The 24,863-nt window shown below is 38.2% G+C and overlaps 1 protein-coding gene across 4 annotated transcripts in view; it reads right to left on the bottom strand.

The window, feature by feature from the left end:
* The window catches only part of CSTPP1 (centriolar satellite-associated tubulin polyglutamylase complex regulator 1), a 196,918-nt gene that overhangs the window by 117,348 nt on the left and 54,707 nt on the right, over positions 1-24,863 (bottom strand). The window lies entirely within an intron of this gene.

The raw sequence follows: 24,863 nt of genomic DNA on the forward strand, positions 1-24,863 counted from the left end.
GTTTTAATACATTCATGATGCTGTATAACCATTACCACTATCTATACACACAACTTTATCATTATCCCCAACAACAACCCTATATACATTAAACAGTAACTCCCCCCTCGACCTTCCTCCCATACTCTCGTAACCTCTATTCCTCTCTGTCTCTAGGAATTTGTCTATTCTAGGTACCTCTTATAAGTGGAATTGTACAATTTTTTCCCTGTGTGTTTGGCTTATTTCACTAAGTTTTTAAGGTCCACCCATGTTGTGATTTATATGAAATTTCATTCCTTTTTAAGGATGAATAATATTCCATGTATGTATACCACGTTTGCTTATCCATTGATCTGCTAATGAGCACATGGGTCGCACTACTTTAATGAATAGTGCTTTAATGAACATTGGTATACAAATATCTCTTCTTCAAATATCCTGCTTTCAGTTCTTCTAGGTATATACCCAGAAGTGGAATTGCTAGGTCATACAATAGCTATATGTTTAACCTTTTGAGAAACCACCAAACTGTATTTCCTGGTTGCTGCACCATTTTACATTCTCATAGCAATGCACAAAGGTTCCAATTTCTCCAAATCCTCACCAACACTTTTCCTGTGTGTGTGTGTGTGTGTGTGTGTGTGTGTGTGTGTAAATAGTCATCCTAGTAGGTATGAGGTGGTATCTCATTGTGGTTTTGATTTGTATTTCCATGTTGAGCATCTTTTCATGTACTTATTGCCCATGTGTATATCTTCTCTGGAGGAATGTCTAAGTCCTTTGCCCATTAAAAATTTTTTTCTAAATTTTTTTAATGTTTATTTATTTTTGAGGGAGAGGGAGAGAGAGAGAAAATGAGCAAATGGTGGAGGGGCCAACTGGAGAGAGGGAGACACAGAATCTGAAGTGGGCTCTAGTCTCTGAGCTGTCAGAACAGAGCCTGATGGAGGGATCAAACTCATGAACCACAAGATCGTTACCTGAGCCGAAGTCAGACACTTAACTGACTGAGCCACCCAGGTGCCCCTAAAAAAATTTTTTTAATGTTTATTTTTGAGAGAGACAGAGACAGAGCGTGAGTGGGGGAGGGGCAAAGAGAGAGGGAGACACAGAATCTGAAGCAGGCTCCAGGCTCTGAGTTGTCAGCACAGAGCCTGACGCAGGGCTCAAACCCACGAACTGGGAGATCATGACCTGAGCCATAAGTCGGACGCTCAACTGACTGAGCCACCCAACTGCCCTGTTTGCCCATCTTTTAAGAACTTTTTTTGTTGTTTAGTTGTAGGAGTTCTTTATATATTCTGGATATGAATCCCTTATAAGATATATGACTTGAAAACGTTTTCTCTCATTCTTCAGGTTGTTTTCTTGCCTTCTTGATAGTACCCTCTGATGCACAAAAAGTTCTTAATTTTGATGAAGTCCATTTTATCTATTTTTTTATGTTTTTCCCCATGCTTTTGGTTTGCTGTCAATTATAATGCCATGAAGACATTCAGTTATTTTCTTCTCATGGTTTTATAGTTTTAGCTTTTAAGTTTAAGTTCTTGATCATTTTGAGTTAATGTTTATATAAGGTATAAGGTATGGGTCAACTTCTTTTGCATGTGGATATCTAGTTTCCCCAGCACCACTTTCTGGAAGGACTTATCGAACAGTCCTTTCCCCAATGAATGGTACCCATGTTGAAAATCAATTGACCATACATGTGAGGGTTTGTTTCTGGGCTCTCAATTCTATCACAGTAGTCTTTATGTCTGTCTTTATGCCAATACTATACTGTTTTAAGTACTGTAGTTTTTGTATTAAGTTTCAAAGTTAGAAAGTTGGAGTCTTCCAACTTTCTTCTTTTTTAAGATTATCCTGGCTTTCTGAAACCTCTTGCAATTCCATATTAATTTGAGGATCAGCAATTCCATTTCTCTGAAAAAGTCTGTTAGAATTTTGGTACAGTTTGTATCAAATCTGTAGATTTATTTGGATAGTATTGACATCTTAACAATGCTAAATCTTCCTATCAATGAACAATGTCTTTCCAATTTTATAGGTATTTTTAGATTTCATTCAGCAGTGTTTTGTAGTTTGCAGGGTGCAAATCCTTTGCTTTCTTGGTTGGATTTATCCCTAAGTATTTAATTCTTTTAGATGCTATTATAAATAGAATTGCTCTCTTAATTTCCTTTTGATGACTGATTGCTAGTTTATAAAAACACAATGGACTTTTGTATGTTGATTTGATATCCTGCATCTTTGCTGATGTTCATTAGGTCTGGTAGCTCTTTTGTGGATTCTTTGGGATTTTCTACATGTAGGATAATGTCATCTGCAAATAGATAGTTTTACCTTTTCCTTTCCAATTTGGATGTGCTTTATTTCTTTTGACTTCCATCTTTTTAAATGTAAAAAATAATTATTTTTAAAGATCAATAGTTAATTCCACTTATCAACATATCATATTACCTCGCTCACTATTGTTTCTCATTCTGTTCCTTCCCTCTTGGTTCAATTGTTTTCCTGCTAAAGTACACCATCCTTTAAGACAGGTCCACAATCACTTATCACTTTGGACCTCTCTGTTTTGGAATCGACAAATTTTTGGATTTTATAAAGGCAATATGCTGCACAAACCAGATGTGATATAGCACCACCAATGGGGCTGGGGTAGCTGCCCATAGTCAAGCATATTAAAATTTCCACAGCGAAACATATCCTTACACTAAGGACTATAAATAAAGACCAAAGATAGCCTCATAAACTAGTCCAGATCAAGTTTGCCCCCAAATGAGTTTGTTGAAAAATCAGCAAAAACAACTTCAGGTTTTCTAAGCTTTTTTTAACTTCAAATTGTGAATTTCTGAATATTCACAGGCCTGCCGTTTCCACAAAAGGCTGTGGGTGGTAAATGCTCTCAGTTTTCATCTTCTTGAAAATATCTTTATTTTACCCTCTGGAGTAATAGTTTAACCAGGTGGAGAATTCTGGGTTGTCATTTATCTTCTCTTAGCACTTCAAAGATCCTACTCCATTGTCATCTGGCATCTATCATTGTTGTCGAGAGACCATCTGTCAAACTCCTGCCATTCCTCATGGAGTTAATCATTCTTACCATTCATATATGCTATTTTCTTTATCATTAATGTTCTGTGGATTACACCACGTGTCTATCATGTAGGTGTATTTTTAGTTATCTTGCTCAATACTTTAATCTGACTTACATCTTTTGTCAATCCTGGAAAATAGTCTCAGCAAGTATCTTTTAAAATATTGCTTCACTGTCATCCTCTCTATCCTTTTCTTCCCCTAGTAGATATACATTTAGCCTCTCTGTGTCTTTTTTGTGTCCGTTCATAATTTTCATCTTTTATCTCTGTGTTAACCTTAGTATTATCTTCCAAATTATGTACTCTTTATTCTATTATGTCTAGTCTAAAATTTATTCTCTCTGTTGAATTTTTTAATATGTCAGTAGCTTTTTTATTTCTAGAACGTTTAATTGGCATTTAAAAAAATTTTTTTTTTGCTGTTTATTTATTTTTGACAGAGAGAAGGACAAAGCATGAGCAGGGGAGGGGCAGAGAGAGAGAGAGACACAGAATCCCAAGCAGGCTCTAGGCTCTGAGCTGTTAGCACAGAGCCCAATGCGGGGCTCGAACCCACAGACCACAAGATAATGACCTAAGCTGAAGTCGGATGCTCAACTGACTGAGCCACCCAGGCGCCCCTAATTGGTGTTTTAAAGAATTTACATGGTTTTTTTTTCTCTCTCAAGTTTTTATTTAAATTCCAGTCAGTTAACAGAGTGTAATATTAGATTCAGGTGTACGATTCAGTGATTCATCACTTCCATACAACACCCAGTGCTCATCAAAAGTGCCCTCCTTGGGGCGCCTGGGTGGCTCAGTCGGTTAAGTGTCCGACTTCGGCTCAGGTCATGATCTCGTGGTTCACGAGTTCGAGCCCCGCGTCGGGCTCTGTGCCGACAGCTCAGAGCCTGGAGCCTGCTTCTGATTCTGTGTCTCCCTCTCTCTCTGACCCTCCCTCCATTCATGCTCTCTCTCTGTCTCAAAAGTAAATAAACGTTAAAAAAAATTAAAAAAAAAAAAAAAAAAAAAAAGTGCCCTCCTTAATCCCCCCCACCCATCTAACCCATCCCCCCACCCACCCACCTCATTCTGGTAACCATCAGTTTGTTCTCTAAAGTTAAGAGTCTGTTTCTTGGTTTGCCTTTCTCTTTTTTCTCCCTATGTTCATTGGTTTTGTTTCTTAAATTCCACATAGACTGAAATCATATGGTATTTATCTTTCTCTGACTAACTTATTTCACTTAGCAAAATACTCTCTAGCTCCATCAACATCATTGCAAATGGCAAGATTTCATTTTTTATGGTAGAGTAATATTCCATTATATATACATACCATATCTTCTTTTTTTTTTTTTTTTTAACAATGTTCATACGAATACCTGCACACAGATATTTATACTAACTTTGTTCATAATGGCCCAAACTCAAAAGCTACCAAGATGTCCTTTACTAAGTGAGTGGACAAATAAACTGTAGTAAACATGGACAATAGAATATTTTCAATGTTAAAAAGAAATGAGTCATCAAGCCACAAAGACATGGAGGAACTTTAAATTCATATTGCTAAGTCTGAAAAGGCTACACAATGTATTTTTCCAGCTATATGACATTCTGGACAGAGAAAAACTATGGAGACAGTAAAAAAGATCTATAGTTTCCAGGTTCTTGAGGGAATGGGGAAAAGAGAGATGAATAGGTAGAGTACAAGATTTTTAAGGCAATGAAGCTGTTCTGTATGATGTGATATCCATACCATATCTTCTTTATCCACTCATCAGTCAATGGACATTTGGGCTCTTTCCATAATTTGGCTATTCTTGATAATGTTACTATAAACATTGGAGTGCATGTATCCCTTCAAAGTAGTATTTTTGTATCCTTTGGGTAAATACCTAGCAGTGCAATTGCTGGATCATATGGTAATTCTATTTTTAACTTTTTTAGGAACATTCATTCTGTTTTCCAGAGTGGCTGCACCATTTTTCATTTTCACCAACAGTGTAAGAGGGCTCCCCTTTCTTCACATACTCACCAACACCTGTTGTTTCCTGTGTTGTTAATTTTAGTCATTCTGACAGGTGTGAGGTGATATCTCATTGTAGTTTTGATTTGTATTTCCCTGATGATGAGTGATGATAAACATCTTTTCATGTGTCTCTTGGCCATCTGTATGTCTTCCTTGGACAAATGTCTATTCATGTCTTCTGCCCATTTTTGAAATGGATTATTTGTTTTTTGGGCAATAAAACAGATCAATGAAACCAAGAGCTGGTTCTTTGAAAACATTAATAAAATTGATAAACTTCTAGCCAGACTTATCAAAAACAAAAGAGAAAGGGCCCAAATAAATAAAATCACAAATGAGAGAGGAGAAGTCACCTCTCAGAAATACAAATAATTATAAGAGAATATTATGAAAAACTATATGCCAACAAATTGGACAAAGTGGTCCTAGAAACACATAAACTACCAAAACTGAAACAAGAAGAAATAGAAAACAATAACCAGCAAAGAAACTGAATCAATGATCAAAAATCTCCCAACAAGCAAAAGTCCAGGGCCAGATGGCTTCACAGGTGAATTCCGTCCAACACTGAAAGAAGGATGAGGGGCAGCTGGGTGGCTCAGTCAGTTATGTGTTCAACTCTTGATTTCAGCTCAGGTCATGCATGATCTCATGGGTTCATGAGACTGAGCCCTGCATTGTGCTGTCAGCACAAAGCCTACTTGTGATTCTTTCTCTCCTCTCTCTATGTCCCTCCCCCTGCTCACATTCTCTCTCTCTCAAAATAAATAAATAATTAAAAAAATAAGGAAGAGTGAATACCTATTCTTCTCAACCTATTCTGAAAAATAGAAATGAAAGGAAACTTCCAAATTCATTCAATGAGGCCAGCATCACCCTAATACCAACACCAGAGAAAGACTCCACTAAAAAAGAGAACTATAGGCTAATATCCCTAATGAACATGGATGCAAAAATTCTCAACAAAATACTAGCAAATCAAATCCAACAGTAAAAGAATCATTCACCATGATCAAGTGGGATTTATTCCTGGGTTACAAGGATAGTTCAATATTTGCAAATCAATCAACGTGATACACCACATTAATAAAAGAAAGGATAAGAATGATATGATCCTTTCAGTAGATGCAGAAGCATTTGACAAAGTACAACATCCATTCATGATCAAACCCTCAACAGAGTAGGGTTAGAGGGAACATACCTCAATATAATAAAGGCTATATACAAAAAACCCACAGCTAATATCATCCTCAGTGGGAAAAAACTGAGAACTTTTCCTCTATGGTCAGGAATAAGACAGGGATGTCCACTCTCCCCATTGTTACTTAACATAGTACTGGAAGTCCTAGCCACAGCAGTCAGACACACAAAGAAATAAAAGGCATCCAAATCAGCAAGGAGGAAGTCAAACTTTCACTATTTGCAGATGACATGATGCTATATGTAGAAAACCCAAAAGACTCCAGTACAAAATTGTTAGAGCTGATACACAAATTCAGTAAAGTCACCGAATACAACATACATCAATCTGTTGCATTTCTATACAAAAATAATGAAGCAGCAGAAAGAGAAATCAAGGAATCAATCCCATTTACAGAGGCACCAAAGCCCATAAGGTACCTAGGAATACACCTAGCCAAAGAGGTAAAAAATCTGTACTCTGAAAACTAGAAAACACTGATGAAAGAAATTGAAGAAGACATAAAGAAATGGAAAGACATTCCATGCTCATGGATAGGAAGAACAAATATTGTTAAAATGTCTATATTACCCAAAACAGTCTACACATTTAATGGAATCCCTATCAAAAAACCAACAGCATTTTTTCACAGAGCTAAAACAAACAATCCTAAAATCTGTATGGAACCACAAAGGACCCCGAACAGCCAAAGCAATCTTGAAAAACAAAAGCAAAGCATCACAATTCCAGACTTCAAGTTATATTACAAAGCTGTAGTGATTAAGGCAGTATGGTACTGGCACAAGAATAAACAGATAGATCAATGGAACAGAACAGAAAACCCAGAAATGAACCCACAACGATATGGCCAATTAATTTTCGACAAAGCAGGAAAGAATATCCAATGAAAAAAAGACAGTCTCTTCAACAAATAGTGTTGGGAAAACTGGATAGCAACATGCAAAAGAATGAAACTGGACCACTTTCTTACACCCTACACAAAAATAAATTCAAAATGCATTGAAGACCTAAATGTGAGACAGGAAACCATTAAAATCCTAGAGGAGAACATAAGCAGTAACCTCTTTGACATCAGCCATAGCAACTTCTTACTACATATGTCTCCTGAGGCAAGGGAAACAAAAGCAAAAATAAACAATTGGGACTTCATCAAAGTAAAAAGCTTCTGCACAGCAAAGGAAACAATCAACAAAACTAAAGGCAACCTATGGAATGGGAGAAGACATTTGCAAATGACACATCTGATAAAGGGTTAGTATCCAAAATATAGGAAGGACTTATAAAATTTAACACTCAAAATACAAATAATCCAGTTGTTCCCTCCCTCCCTCCCTCCCTCTCCCACTCTCTCTCTCTCTCTCTCTCTCTAATAACAACCATTCCTTCTTTTACTTCCCTGAGGATCCTTAACTTTATTTCAAACTCAATTTAAAATAATTATTAGTCTTATTTTCTCTGGAGTACATTTATATTTCAATTGTTGGGTTTATTGGCTCTTTCTTAGCATTAGTTGTTCCCATATATTTTGGAATTTCAGCGTGTAGACTCACCTAAGTGGGAGGCTATCACTCTCTCCAGCTGTCCTGAGGACAGATCCTAGTCTAGGACCAGATCTTATATTGGATGAGGTAAGGCTCCATTCCCAATGATATTGGGGATATCACAGAGACTGTCACTGGACCCCTGAGTAGCTCAGACCACTCAGGCCTGGTTGCAAGGCTGTCTGCTTCCTTTCATTGTCCCAGGTTTTATATAAGCCACTTCCCAGGTAGCAATCATACTTTTAAAAAAATCTCCCGCCCTGTGTGTGACACAGCTGGTCTCTACTATTCTACAAGAGATGAGTTCTCAGTTTCCTATGCTTGCTTCTGAACCCAGATCACAGGAGGTCTGTGGTTTGAGCCCCATTAGCATTGTGGTTTGTTTAATTCCTGGTCCATAGATGAATTTATATTGACTTTACACATGGCTATGTCCTTTAAATTTTCTCTTCAGAAAATTTTATGTATCATTACCATGTGTTTGTAATGGATAAGACGGCCAAATCATAAACACTGTAAGCCATTACAACCAGAAATCCAAAACAATTTTTCTACCTGCATAAAAATGCATTCTTGCTATTTTTCAGTGTATTTAACTAAACCAAAAAGTTTTTTTTTAATTTTTTAATGTTTATTTTGGAAAGAGATAAACAGAGAGCGAACAGGGGAGGGACAGAGTGGGGGGGGGGGGGAGGCACAGAATCCGAAGCAGGCTCCAGGCTCTGAGCTGTCAGCACAGAGCCCGACACGGGGCTCGAACTCATGAACCGTGAGATCATGACCTGAGCCGAAGATGGATGCTTAACCAACTGAGCCACCCAGGCGCCCCGCAAAAAGTTTTTGTAATAGACATCAATCTTCTAAAATTGAACAAGAATGTTCTTAAAAATATTTTAAAGGCTACACAGAAGTATACTCTATATCTACCTCAAATATATTTCTCCAAAACCAGTATTCAAATTTCATTGAGTAAACTCTTTCATTCTTTAAGTTGTTGGGTTTTTTCTCTTAAGATTTCAATTTTTTTTTATTTTGACATAATTTCAAATTTACAGAAAAGATTCAAGAACAGCACAAAGAATTCCTGAATACCCTTCATCTAAATTACTCAAATATGAATATTTTATTACATGTGCTCTCAAACTCTTTCTCAATCTCTCTCACATACACACATATAAATATTACTATTTTTCAGAACTGTTTAAGAGTAAGTTATAGACATGATGCTCCCTTACCCCTAAAATACAGCATGTATATCCTAAAAAAATAAGGAATTCTCTTATATGACCATAGTATAGTGATCAAAATCAGAAAATTATAATTGATACAATATTGTTATCTAATGCACAAGCCTTATTAAGATTTCACCAGTTGTCCCAATAATGCCCCCTTTATAGGAAAAGAGAATTCAAGATGGATACATTGCATTCTGTTGTCATGACTCTTTAGCCTCTTTTAATCTAAACCATTTTGTTCTTGAGTCTTTGTATTTCATGACATTGACACTTTTAAAGAGTACGGATTACTTTGCAGAATGTACTTTAGTCTGGGTTTGTCTGATGCTTCTTTGTAATTAGATTTAGGTTAAGCCCTTCAGACAAAATTACCACAGAAGTGATGATGCTGAGTTCTTCTCAGTGCATTATATCAGAAGACACTTTCTGTTCATTTCTAGTTACTGGTGATGTTTATTTTGACCATTTGTTTAAAGTGGTAAACTTACCTTTGTAATTACTAAGTATCTTGTGGGTAGATATTTTGAAGCTGTGGAAGTATACTGTTACTCTTTAAACTTTCATTTACTAGTTTCAGCATCTACTGATAATTCTTGCCAGAGCAATAATAATTATAATGGTTTTGCCAAATGGTAATTTTTCACCCCTAATTATGTCACTGCATCTACATTTTTATAGGTTGACTTCCTACAGTAAAGAAGAGCTTATACTTTTCATCAATTCTTTATTTATGTATTTATTTATTTACATTGGTCTGGACTTTACTGGATTCTTTTTATTTTATTTTTTTAACTTACCTCCAAGTTAGTTAGCATGTAGTGCAACAATACTTTCAGAAGTAGATTCCTTAACGCCCCTTACCCATTTAGCCCATTCCCCTTCCCACAACCTCTACAGTAACTCTCTGTGTGTTCTCCATATTTAAGAGTCTCTTATGTTTTGTCCTCCTCCCTGTTTTTATATTATTTTTGCTTCCCTTCCCTTAGGATCATCTGTTTTGTATCTTAATGGACTTTACTGGATTTTTCACTCAATAGGTTATAATCCTTTATTATCATTATTTATTTTGATGCTCAAATTATCCCAGACTTGGCTATGGAAGCCCCTTCAAGCTGATTTTTTTAAAGTAAGCTCTACGCCCAATGTGAGGCTTCAGTTCACAACTCCAAGATCAGGAGTCACATCCTCTATTGAATGAATGAGCCAGCCAGGCACCCCAAGCTGACTGCTATGTCCTTTTGACATGGCCACACAATTTTTTTTTTTATCACTTCCTTACTTTTTAATAGAAAAAGATGTTCCAGATTCATCTTGTTTTTTCTCTACCCAATCCTGGAGCCAGCCATTTCTTCAAGAAGACAGAGTTGCTTTTATTAGAGGACAGTGTTTAGAAACCAAGATCTAGGTAGATGCTGGATGTGCTCCAAATGTATCATTGCTTGTAGGCTCTCTCAGAAGTCAGGGTTAAAAAACAAATGAAGATTTATATATACACACTCTACATGTGTGCATATACACACACACACACACACAAACAGGCAGACACTCATACTCATTTCTATATATCTAGCTATCTATATTTATTAAAACCCATGAGTATACCAGTTCCATTCCAATTCAATGCTACAGGGTACATTCTATCCTTTCCCTTTTTCATGTCTGAAACTTCCTAATTCTCTAGTTGGTGCTATTGGGGAGTCAGTGTTTAATGAGTACAGAGTTTCAATTTGGGAAGATGAAAAAGTTCTGGAGATAAACAGTGGTGATAGTTACAGAACAGTGTGAATGTAATTGATGCCACAGAAATGTACACTCAAAAATGGTTAAAATGGTAAATTTTACATTATATATATTTTACCATGACAATAAAGAAAGAAATTGGGATATTGGTGTCAAATATCCACTATGTAACTTTATAGAATTGTCTGATGGGATAGTTTGGAAACTATAATCAAAACATTTTTTTTTTAGAGTGGTTCTGAAGTAAGATCACTATGGCTTTGCTCCTGGAAGAGTGGACCAAAGATATCAGCATTGGTATCACTTAGAAGCCTGTTAGAATCTCAGGCCCCATCTGAGACCTACGAAATCCAATTCTGCATTTTAACAAGATTCCAGGTGGTTCGTGTGCACGTTAAAGTTCAAGAAGCACTCATTTGGGACACATCCTGCCACTTCCTAGTTTTGCGACTTTGGGCCAGGTACTTAACCACTCTGTGCCTCAATTACTCTTTATCTATAAAATGGTGATAACAGGAATGAAGTTGCCACAGATTATTAAATGTGATAAATAATGCATGTTGTAAAATGCCTGCCTGGCATATCCAGGGACTATACGCTATTATTATTACTTCGCTCAGTAGAAAATCTGTGAAAGTCGGTTTCAGGGACTTTTCTAAAAATAGCAAACTTAGGAAGTCAATGTTTTCAGGAGGATGTGAAGGGTGCTTGGCTTTAAGACATAATTGGGGGAAAGGATATATGGGAGATAACAGTTTTGGCCAAATATGAAGACCCAATATAGTCGAGTGGAAGGGCCACATTAATTCAAAATAGGGCAATTTTTTTCCTGTTATAGTATGGTAGGACCGGACAAACATTATTTACAAAATATAGATGGAATAGAAGCAGCTTTTAATGAGACAATGTCATCTTTTTCAGGTATTTCGAAGCCTAAGTGGTGTGTTTTTCACATGTCTGAAATCCCTGTGCGAGATACAATCTTTCCGCTGAAATATCACTTCTGTTTGACTTACACGATAAAGGACCAGAGTTGGTTAAGAGTGCGAGATGGAGGAGTGTGCAATACTGACAAGGTGGGGAGACAAAAAGACAGCCATACAGGCCCGCATGAACTGTTAGCATTTGGGCCACAGCACCCAGAAGATGTCGTTGAGTTCCTAACCTAATTTCTCTGGCAGGAGATCTTTCCTTGTCCCAGAAAAGACTTTGAAGACAGAGAGGATTAAAAAAAATAATATTGTTAAGAAGTGAGGCTGCTGGGCTTGCACTTTACTAGCCGGAATCCCTTTATCTTTCTTGAGAGCCCCCCAGATCTCTTTTATTCTAGGTCAGTAATTTAACACTCTCAACTCTCAATTCAAAGCCTGTAATGACCTTGCTGTGCTGAATTATTAGCCCAGGATATAGAAAGAGAGAAAGAGAGAGAGAGCGTGCGAGAGAGAGAGAGAGAGAGAGAGAAGGGAAAAAAAAAAAAACCCTTAAAAACAACAGAGGCCTTTTGATCAGAGCACCAAACTGCAGTTCGCTGTAACTCAAGCTGCCCATTCTTATATGGCAAGAATTAAGGACTCCCCCTGCCAGGCAGGACCCTATTAAAAGACAATAGCTGTTTGAAAAGGGTAAGCAAGTTGATATGGATATAATAGGCCACATATGGGGGCCCCTTTCTACTCTGAAATAAAGCTCCTTCTTAAGAGTTGTGAGCTGGGAAATCCAGCATTCAGTAAGGCGGGAGGAGGAGGTGTAATAGAAGAGAGTGAGTGGGTAGCCATGCAGAAATGCTTGAAGGTGCTTCAGGAGAAAGGGAGGAGGGCTTTGGGGAGCCTGCAGAGATGAGCATCAATCACTGAGGATAGAGGCTTTCAGAATGGCCAGGTGCTCGTTGGTCCCCAAGAGGTTTTTAGGAGCAGTGATGACAAAGATTTGGCTGGAACCAATATAGTGGTTAGTTTCTCTAATGGGTTAACAACAACAACAACAACAACAACAAAACAAGCAGGAACCTAGTAAGCTCTTGCCAGAATGGATGCAGCTGGCAAAAAGTAACCGTGTCTGCCTTGTTTTATACAATTTAACATGTCAACATCCTAAACTGATTAATACCATCTAGTGCCACTATACATTCTTGTTATCTTTAGGACGTGATTAAAAAAAAAAAAAAAAAAAAAAAGCCTTGTAAAACAGGTACACTGGGCCCCAAAGAAACTGCCTCTCGCCTATAAACTATACCTTTTCTCAGATAAAGTATAGAGAGGTAACCACAGGACACAGTACTTCTTACTCCATTAGCTAATCCATGTTTGCTCATCTATCACCTACACACTCGGCCCATTAGCAGATGTTGCTTTTGGAGGATCCTAAATCCACAACGCAATTTCCCGACCACTGTTTTAGGTACCTCTAAGATCTTGTTAGTATGTTACAAAACAAGGAATGATTTAAAGTGATTCAAGGTATTTAAACACACTAATCTAGCTATCTATGCCTAAATTCTGAATTCTCAAATTCCTAAGCAAAAATATCAGAGATATTTTTCTTTCTTTTACCACCCTTTGCTAACTGCCAAATGAACAGCTCTCCAGTTCCCATCCACTGCAATTAATGGGCTAGTTGGGTGGAATTTACAACTAAAGAAAAAACACAAGGGATCTCTCTCTAACACTTGCGTGTTCCACTGAGTGGTCAACGGGGCACTAAACTGATCTTTAGCAAATTAAAGGGTTTTGCTGATTAAAGAGAAGGTCTGGATTCCCAAGAAAAAAATCTTGCATCGCTACTCGGCTTCAGACTCCAAAAGAAACATATTATTTTTACAAAAGTCATTAGAGATAATTGTTTCCATAAAATACTGCAATTCTAAACTACTCTCCAGTATGTAGACTCCTTCATTTAAGATGGGGTCATCATGTAGGAAAGGAAGGGTGAGCAATGCAGAGCACCAATATCATGCTCATTCCCCAATTCATTCCTTAGCACATGGCAAACATATTTTCAGAAGTTCAAATTGGGACACACAGTCTAAAAAGTTTTTACTTGCAGAGTGCCTGGGTGCCTCAGTTGGTTGAGTGTTGGACTCCTGATTTCAGCTCAGGTCATGATCTCACAGTCTTAAGATTGAGCCCCAGGAGCACCTGGGTGGCTCAGTCGGTGGGGTGTCCGACTTTAGCTCAGGTCATGATTTCACGGTTCATCGGTTTGGGCCCCACGTCAGGCTCTGTGCTGACAGCTCAGAGCCTGGAGCCTGCTTCAGATTCTGTGTCTCCCTCTCTCTCTACCCCTCCCCTGCTCATGCTCTGTCTCTCCCTCTTGCTCAAGAATAAACATTGAAAAATTAAAAAAAAAAAAAAAAAAAAAGACTGAGCCCCGAATCATCTCTGTACTGGGCATGGAGACTGCTTCAGATTTTCTCTCTCTCCCTCTTCTTCTGCCCCTCCCCTGCTCATGCATGCACACACACTCTCTCTCTCAAAAAGGAATATTAAATAAATAAATAAATAAATAAATAAATAAATAAAAAGTTTTTATTTGGTGTGTGAGCCACTTAAGGGTGTGAGAACACTAGTCAGAGTGGCTAAAATGAACAAATCAGGAGACTATAGATGCTGGCGAGGATGTGGAGAAATGGGAACCCTCTTGCACTGTTGGTGGGAATGCAAACTGGTGCAGCCGCTCTGGAAAACAGTGTGGAGTTTCCTCAAAAAATTAAAAATAGATCTACCCTATGACCCAGCAATAGCACTGCTAGGAATTTACCCAAGGGATACAGGAGTGCTGATGCATAGGGGCAATTGTACCTTAATGTTTATACCAGCACTTTCAACAACAGCCAAATTATGGAAAGAGCCTAAATGTCCACCAACTGATGAATGGATAAAGAAATTGTGGTTTATATGTACAATGGAATACTACGTGGCAATGAGAAAGAATGAAATATGGCCTTCTGTAGCAACGTGGATGGAACTGGAGAGTGTTATGCTAAGTGAAATAAGTCATACAGAGAAAGACAGATACCATATGTTTTCACTCTTATGTGGATCCTGAGAAACTTAACAGAAGACCATGGGGGAGGGGAGGGGAAAAAAAAAGGTTAGAGAGGGAGGAGCCAAACCATAAGAGGCTTTTAAAAACTGAGAATAAACTGAGGGTTGATGGGGGGTGGGAGGGAGGGGAAAATGGGTGATGGGCATTGAGGAGGGATAAGCACTGAGTGTTGTATGGAAACCAATTTGACAATAAATTTCATATTAAAAAAAAAGGGTGTGAGAAATAGCTTAAAGATTTTATATATGTCAGTATAATGATTGGGTATGTTAAAATGCCATATTAATTGATAAATATTCAATGTCATATTTGATAAATCTTAAAGGATAACCAGCCTATGTAATCTGAAAAATAAAAGTTAAACAGAACAACATGTGTAGTATGATACCATTTATATAAAATTACATATGTATGTGTGTATATGTAAGTAGACAGGATGTTTGAAAGAACAGAGAAAATGGAGGGAGGAAAAACTATTGAAGAAAACTTCTCAGAATAGAAAGGCATGACGTTCCCAGATTAAAAGGATCCTTGTAAGCCTAGCACAAAGAATGAATATGGGTGCACATGAAGGCACGTCTCTGTAAAAACTCAGACTCCGTATTTTATCGGGGGCATGGCAAGATCACTTTGTAGATCACATGGGACAAGAGATACTGGTGCAGCTATCTTTGGAAAATATAATCAGCCACAGTTGCCCTCTGGTCACAACAATTTATATTCTTCCCAGATGCAGAATACCCCCTACACACTGAGACCCCAAAAGTCTAATTCCATTTTAGCATCAACCCAAATTCTAGGACCTTGACATATAAATCAAGTCCAAGTATAGAGGAAGTTCCTCAAGTACAATTTCTTGGGTACAGCTCCTTGTATAATTCCTCATTCTGAACACCTATAAACTAAAGAGATAGGCATGCTCTCACATGCCCAGTATGTAAATGGTAATAAAGGGATAGGATAACCACAATAAACTTCCATCCAAAAAGGGGGAGAATGGGAGGCAATATAGTAATCGTTGATTCGTTGCAATTCTGAAATCCATCCACCCACATGTCTTATTTCCTTGATTTAAGCCTAGTACTTCTCCCTGGTAAACACTTTCCATGGCTTTTGATTGTGTACTCTGGGCTTTCGGTTTCATCTTCTGAAACATACTTTTATTTCCACAAATCATAGTCTCTGTTTGTAGCTGAATAGCTTTCTCAGCTTGCTTCCTGCCTGTAGAAGTCTGGGGGTCCAAAGGCCACTTTTTATTTTGTATTATTTATATCTTCTTTAGTCCAAGCTAGTGAGGTTTCCATAAATACAATTCTCTTAAAAACGATGGTGATGGTTTTTCTATTAACTTTATTGGGGTTTACTCCATTAGACAAAAGCTTTGTCCACGAATCTCGTTGAGACTGGCTCTTCCCTATTTGGGCGCCCTATCAGGCTGCTGTGGGACAACACCCTTTAGATCCTTAGGCCTATTGGCCATCTGAAAGAGTCTATGAAGCTCCAGCTAGAACCCTTGCTAAGGTTTTAACAAAGGGTTCATCTTTACCCTTAGACCACATTTCTATGCTACCACTCTGGATTTGATCTGTGTCTTAAGGCAGTTTCTTACTTTTGAATAGTTTTTGCTGGTTTGAAAGATTGTCCTGAGCTCTATTTCCTCTAAATTCTACTTGAAAACAAAATAGTTTATTCTTTAGTTCATCTCTCTCACATTTTACTGTAGGTAGCTAGAAAAAGATAGGCAGTCCACTGGGCACCTGGCTGGCTCAGTCAGAAGAGCATGCAATTCTTGATCTTGGGGGAGAGGGGGCAGAGAGAGAGAGAGGGAGAGAGTGAATCCCAAGCAGGCTCTGCTCTGTCAGCACAGAGCCCAACACAGGGCTAGAACCCACAAGCCCTGAGATCATGACCTGAGGTGAAATCAAAAGTCAGCCGCCTAACCAATTCAGTGACCCAGACGCCCCTGATCTGTATAGGTTTTAGTCCATAGACTCCCTTGCTGTAGCTTCTCATTTGGGTTAAAGCCAGAGGGAGGTATTGGCAAGAGACTGAAGGGTGGGAGGAGACAGAATGAGCTTGGGGTATTGTATTCTCTTCCTGCCAGTCAGCTGTGGGTTGGGGTTGGCTCTGTTCCTCTACTGAAGGTCACAGCTCATGTTAGATGGTTCCTACTCTTTCTAGATTCAAGAAACCACTCCCTCCACTTGTCTCTTCAGGCTTGGGGTAATAACAGATCTTAACTGTTGCTAGCTCTGGGGTAATCCACTTTCCCTTAATCCTTTCCGCACCTTTGTAAATATTCTCTTTTTAAAACTTTCCCCAGATACCCTTCTTTTCTTCCTTTCTTTTTTTTTTTTTTAATGTTTTAATCTTCACTTTTGAGAGAGAGAGAGAGAGAGAGAGAGAGCGAGGAGGGGTAGGGGCAGAGAGAGAGGGAGACATAGAATCCAAAGCAGGCTCCAGGCTCTGAACTGTCAGCACAGAGCCCGATGTGGGGCTTGATAACGAACTGTGAGATCATGATGGACACATAACCTACTGAGCCACCCAGCGCCCCCCCACCCCACTGCCAGCTACCCTTCTTAAATGTATTATCTGTTAACTGCCAGGACTCTGACTGAAGCAAGTACATTGATATTTGTATGTATTCATTCTCTCAGTTTTATCTTCTTAAAGATGTCTACTTGAGGCCCATCAGACTTCCACTGTCAGTCTCCTCAAGGTCCTTCTGGTTTCTGCCTATTGTCTGGTCTCAAAGCCAATGACATATATTTGAGGTTTTTGTAACTGTAGCACCTCACTCCCAATAACAAATTTTGTTCCAATCATCTATTGCTGCACAACAAGCCATAGTAAACTTAGTGGCACAAAAAAAAAAATAACAGTTTTATTATACTCATGGATTCGGTAGGTCAGAAAATATACAGAGTACAGTAGAGATAGCTTGTCTCTACTATACATCTGGACCTGAATTGGGAAGACTTGAATCAGCCATTTATTTTTTAGGGAGAAAATTATGTAGAAGCTTCTTCCTCACATGTCAGACACCTAGACTCGAAGACCAAACTTATAGCTGGGCTTCTTAAAGTTTGGCAACTGGTCAGTAGAATCTTTGGCAACTCCCGAGAGGGAGTGTCTGAAAAGTGAGTTCCCAGAGACCAAGGCACAATCTACATGGCCTTTTGTGACTTAGCCTTAGAAGTGACATAGTGTTAGTTCTCAGCCTTTACAAGGTGCTGTCGTTTGTCTTTCTTCTTATTTCAACATAATTGAGCCTCCCGTAAACCGGCCCTATCCTAATTATATATTTCCTTGTTTGTTGCTTTTCAACACGGACTAGTCCTCCACAAGTCAATTTAGACTCCTTTATGACCTCTTTCTGTGTATATTTTCTACTTCTGCTAATATAATTACATTCTGCTAGAACAAAAGTCCGAAAATACTTCCTTTTACAATAAAGGTAGACTAGGTAATTTAGACCAACATTTCTGGCTGAGGAAAACTAGATGAATTATTAAAAGGATCTGTTTGAAGTATGAGAGAGCCACCAAGGCAAATGAAGAATGACAAGGCCAAGTTATGAGAGGAGAATAAAACCCAGAGAAGTTAGCCTAGCATTTGGTGCCACTTCTCCCCATAAACAGGAATTCTAAACAGAAGAGTCCATGGATTGAATTAAAGGAATACACAAACTTGGATAGAAAAAGATTGCATCTTTATTTTTATAAACCATTAACTGGAATTTAGTATTTCCTTTATATATATATATATATATATATATATATATATATATATATATATATACACACACACACACACACACACATACATATGTGTATATATGTATATATGTGTATATATATGTGTGTGTGTATTTATACACACACATAGAATTAGCAGCATGTGTGATTTTGTCAGTAATACAGACCTCAAACATTTTAAAAATATTTTTATTTATTTTTGAGAGAGAGAGAGAAAGCCTGAGTAGGGGAGGGACAGAGACAGAGGGAGGCAGAGGATCCAAAGCAGGCTCTGCACTGATAGCAGAGAACCCAACGTGGGACTCAAACTCATGAACTGTGAGATCATGACTTGAGCTGAAGTTGGATGCTAAACTGACTAAGCCACCCAGGTGCCCCAGAAACCTCAAATATTTTCATATCACATTAAAGTTAGCCCAGAACCTCATAGTATCATTTATACTCACCACCCCTTCAAAAATAAGATATCATGACACCCACTAGTAGTTTCACGGGCTTCTGCTGGTCCTGAAAGAGGAAGATGATAGACTGAACAGGTAATAGTTTTTAATTAATGTTAAGTTCCTGAATTTTCAAATGACTCTTGAGGCTTGGCAGTCAAAAACCTGGAGCTCAGAACCCAGCCAGACTGGGTAGAGGGACTGTGGTGTATCCCTAAGGATCTGGTTGGCACCCTGAAAGGCTATATCTAAAAATAGATCAGCCCATGGGGCGCCTGGGTGGCTCAGTCGGTTAAGCGGCCGACTTTGGCTCAGGTCATGATCTCGCGGTCCGTGAGTTCGAGCCCCGCGTCGGGCTCTGTGCTGACCGCTCAGAGCCTGGAGCCTGTTTCAGATTCTGTGTTTCCCTCTCTCTCTGACCCTCCCCCGTTCATGCTCTGTCTCAAAAATAAATAAACGTTAAAAAACAAATTTTAAAAATAGATCAGCCCTCCCTGATACTTAAGCCTAGCTTCAAATTATTCCAACCCCTTGACTGGATTGAGGTAATCCAGGATTGCTAGTGTTCAAACCATCTGTCAGAAGCAAATATAAATCCTCTCTGAAGAAAGATAATAGCATTCTAGGCTTTACATTATCTCTAGAATTTTTCATATACAAAGTACAACACTCAACTGAAGGAAAACAGTATGCTACAATTTAAGACAATGGAGTAAAAACTCAAGAGACAGAATAGGTAATAGACACAGACCCATAAGGAATCCAGATTTTGAATTATGGACTTTTAAATAAGCTTGCTTTACCATGTTCAAGAAAATGAAGGCTAAAAATTTGTAAAGAACCATAAAAAAACTGAATGGTAATTCTTGAACTAAAAAATACAATAATTGGGCACCTGGCTGGCTCAGTCAGAAGAACATGCAACTCTTGATCTCAGGGTTGTGAGCTCAAGCCCCACACTGAGTGTAGAGATTACTTGCATAAATAAAAGTTTAAAAATCGGGGCGCCTGGGTGGCGCAGTCGGTTAAGTGTCCGACTTCAGCCAGGTCACGATCTCGCGGTCCGTGAGTTCGAGCCCCGCATCAGGCTCTGGGCTGATGGCTCGGAGCCTGGAGCCTGTTTCCAATTCTGTGTCTCCCTCTCTCTCTCTGCCCCTCCCCCATTCATGCTCTGTCTCTCTCTGTCCCAAAAATAAATAAAACGTTGGGGGAAAAAAAAAAAAAAAAAAGATATTAAAAATAAATAAATAAGTAAGTAAATAAATAAATAAATAGGAAAGGTTATAAACTGTATGATTTCAAGTATACAATATCTGGAAAAGGCAAAACTATGAGGACAGTAAAAAGATCAGTGGTTGCTGGGAATTGGGTGGGAAGACGGGATAAACAGGAAGAACACAGAGAATTTTTAGAGCAGTGAAAATACTCTGTATGATACCATAATGATGGCCATATGTCATTAGACATCTGTCCAAACCCATAGAATGTACAATACCAAGAGTGAGAACACTAAGGTACACTGTGAACTTTAGGTGACTGTGCTTTGTCAATGTAGGTTCATCAATTGTAACAAATATGCCATTCTGGTAGGAGATGTTGGTAATGATAATAAAAATAAAAATAAATGTTGCCTTTGCATTTTGGGGGCAGGGATACATAGGAAATCTCTACCTTCCTCTCAATTTTGCTGTGATCCTAAAACTCCTCTTAAAAAAAAAAAAGCCTCTAATAAACAAACTAAAATAGTAGTTTTAAACTATATAAGGTTTTCATAATAAACTACGGAAAGTAAAGTAAATTAAAATCTTTGAGGTGCCTGAGGTGGCTCAGTCAGTTAAGCGTCTGACTTCAGCTCAGGTCATGATCTCACGGTTTATGAATTCTAGCCCCCATCTGGCTCTGTGCTGACAGCTCAGAGTCTAGAGCCTGCTTCAGATTCCATGTCTCCCTCTCCCTCCCCCTCCCCTTCTCTTTCTCTCTCTCTCTCAATTAAATAAACATTAAAAAAAATTTAATAAATAATAAAATCTTCACTACTGGGAATAAAAAAGAAAAACGAAGATGTACTATGGGAAGCAAGACTAAGAGAAGTATGAGAAACACTAATAAACAAATCCTAAGGTTTTTCCAAGTCACTTTCAACATTCACAGTTTCCCCCAGCTTGCAACTTTCCCCCTCTTTTGTATTTAAAACAGACTGATTAAAAGTATTACAGTAAGATATTTAAAAAAACAAACAAAAATAAAACATGAATTGGAATTAATAACTCAGTACATGGGTTTAACAGCAAATTACACATAAATGAAAAGGGAATTAATGAACTGGGAAATAGGTCAGAAAAAAGTATCCATAAGGAACCATATAAGACAAAATGATGAAAAATGCAGAGAAGTACATAAGAGGTCTAATGTTTATATAATTGGATTGTATAATTGGAATCCCAGAAGGAGTAAAGATAGTGGAACAGAAGCAAATCTGAAAAGCTAAAAATTGAGAACTTTCAAAAACTGATAAAAGACATCAAATTACAGGTTTGAGGAGCACTAAGAACCCTAGGTGGTTTAAATATAAAGAAAAGCAAACCTAGGCACATTATAGTAAAACTATCAAAAACCAAGACCAAGGAGAAATATCCAAGGAGTAGCCAAAGGACAGATTATTTTTCAAAGGTGTAAGAATGACTGATACTTCTCAACAGAAACAGCGGAAATTAGAAGATAATGGAATAGTGTCTTCAAAGTACTAATATAACTGCCAACCTAGAACTTATACCAGAAAAAATTACCCTTCAAAAATCAAGGTGCAAATTCTAATAATGTCCATAGATAGTTAATAGTTTTCAATGAACTGATTTTCAAAATTATACTATAGTTAGAGAAGATGTTAACATTACTGGAAGTTGGGTGAAAGGGATATGGTAACTCTATGTTATTTTTACAACTTTTTTATAAGTCTAAAATTATTACAAGAGGAAAAAAGGTAAAATACAGTTTCAGAATGAAAGCTAATGTCAGAAGGGAAGCTCCATGAAAGCTGGGATTTTTTTTTATCTGTTTTTCATTGCTGTATCCCCCAGTGTCTAGAATACTGACTAACACAAAGGCATTCGATAAATATTTGTTGAATGCCACAAACAACAACAGTGGCAGTAGCTACCATTCATTCAACACTTAGTACGTCACAGATAGAATACCAAGCACTTTATATTCATTATCCTTCCAATAATTATGCAACATGGAACTTTCTATTTTATATATGAGTCTCTCTCTCTTATAGATGAGACTAAGCAACCTGCATAAGCTCACATACTAGTAAGTGGCAGGCCCTCGCACATAGATCTGACTACAAAGTCTGTGTTGTTAACCACTATGCTATAGCACTTTCATGTCACATAAAAATATTTCTTTCTTGGGGGCGCCTGGGTGGCGCAGTCGGTTAAGCGTCCGACTTCAGCCAGGTCACGATCTCGCGGTCCGTGAGTTCGAGCCCCGCGTCAGGCTCTGGGCTGATGGCTCGGAGCCTGGAGCCTGTTTCCGATTCTGTGTCTCCCTCTCTCTCTGCCCCTCCCCCGTTCATGCTCTGTCTCTCTCTGTCCCAAAAATAAATAAAAAACGTTGAAAAAAAAATTTAAAAAAAAAAATATTTCTTTCTTGTTTGCTTATCCAAATTCTATTCACCTTTCCAGGTTGTATTAGTCAGTGTTCTCCAGAAAAACAGAACCAGCAGTAGAGACATACATACAGTTGATGCTTGGCCAACACAAATATGAACTGTGCTGGTCAACTTATACACAGATTTTTTATAGTACAGTACTCTGAAATTGCTCTTCTTTGTGATTTTCTTAATAACATTTTCTTTCCTCTAGCTTTATTGTAAAAATATAGTAAATATAACATACAAAACACACGTTAATCAACTGTGTGATCAACTGTTTAGGCTTCTGGTCAACAGTAGGCTATTAGTAAAGTTGTTCAAGGAGTCAAAAGTTATACATGGATTTTTGACTGTGATGGGGATTGACATCCCTAACCCTGTGCTGGTCAAGGGTAAACTGTATATACAAGAAGAGAGTTAGCTTATGTTTTTATGGAATTGGCTCACGTGAGTATGGAAGCCGAGAAGGCCCATGATCTGCCATCAGCAATGTGGGGAACTAGGTGAGTCAGTAGCGTAATTCAATCCAAGTCTGTAAGCCTAAGAGCCAGGGGAGTCAGTGGTGTTAAGTCCCAGTCTGAGTCCAAAGGCCCAAGAATCAGAGGGACAATGATGTAAGTTCTAGTCTAAATTCAAAGGCACTGATGTCCGAAGGTGGGAGATAATGGATGTCCCAGCTAAAGCCAAACGAAAACAAAAAACAAAAAACCAAACAAAAAATTCACTCTTCTTCTACCTTTTTGTTCTAATCAGGTCCTCAAGGAACAGGGTGATGCCCACCCACACTGATGCGAGTGGATCTTCTTTAAAGTCTACCAATGCAAATGCTAATCTCTTCTGAAAACACCCTCACAGGACTACTCAGAAATAATGTTTTACCAGCTGTCTGGGCATACCCTAGCCTAATCAAGATGACATATAAAATTAACAATCACACAAGTCAAGACACACTCTTCTATGATGCCTCATTTAACTTCTCTAGTACCCATTATTTCTCCTTATTCTCAGACCTCGGAGCACAACTTAGTGCCATTGTATAAGGTCTTGAAATGGCTCTCTAATTGTTTGCTAATCAGTAAGCATTATCTCCTTAAGCAGATTACATCCCCTTCTAGGCAAGGGACCATATCTTACAGTCACATTTGAAACTATAAAGATACTTGATGTTTTGGTAAAGAGATAAGAAAAACATGTAGTTGGAAAAACCATGCAAGGAACAATGTTATGGGATGCTTTAGAGACGGGGTCTGTATGGTTCAAGATTCTAAGCATCAAATTTGACTCAGAAAAAACACTACCTTAAAAAGGTGGTTTTTACATCAAATTTTCTATAATACCTCTTTTTCCTTATGGCAAGTACTATATAGTAGGTGTTTGGGGCATTTTGGATATAGCAGTACAATTCTCCTGGTTAAACCCCCTTGAGAGGGCATATATATTGCATAGAAGGTGCAGTTTGAGAGTGTGCAGATGAGCAATTATCCCCACACATGTAAACTGTAGCTTGTATGGCTTGTATGGTGTAAATATACTCTCCCTGCCTGGAACTGCCTGTGTAACGTTGTCTCTTTGGGCTCTGTGGTTTCTCAATACATTCCAACTGTTGGGAGGCTGGAGTTTGGCTCAGCAAGCACAGATAAACAGCTTCCTGCAGCAGGCTGCCAGCATGAGGAGCCATGACCTCAGCAGAGAACGTCTGCTTTTCATTACCCTGAGCACATCCCTGTACCGCTAGAGCTTAGAGTAGGAACAATGCAAGTTGGATAGACTTGACTAGCTCAGGTCTCCTATTACACCTTGAAGTTTTTCATCTTGGCAGCCAGAGAGAAGAGGGTATAGCCAGGAAGTGAGAAAATGGCTTAGTGGTGGGAAAAGGGAAGACAGAAAAGCTTTCCTAGACCTTTCTCTGAATGAACCAAATGATGAGTAAAGTGGCTAACACTAAATGGCTAATGGTGATGCAGAAAATCATCAAATGTCTTTAATCTCCAAAAAAGCACACAAAAGGCAGAGTAAGCAAGAGGTATTACAGAAGACAAGAGAGACTAAAAAGTCCTCAAAATCTTCAATTCTAAGACCATTTGAAAATAAGAATGAATTCTAGATAGCCAGCCATTTTATACATGTCATTTTACTTCATTTGTACAACAACCCT

The sequence above is a fragment of the Panthera onca genome, chromosome D1, assembly GCF_046562875.1.
Source record: "Panthera onca isolate mPanOnc1 chromosome D1, mPanOnc1 haplotype 2, whole genome shotgun sequence".
In the NCBI taxonomy this organism is placed as follows: domain Eukaryota; kingdom Metazoa; phylum Chordata; class Mammalia; order Carnivora; family Felidae; genus Panthera; species Panthera onca.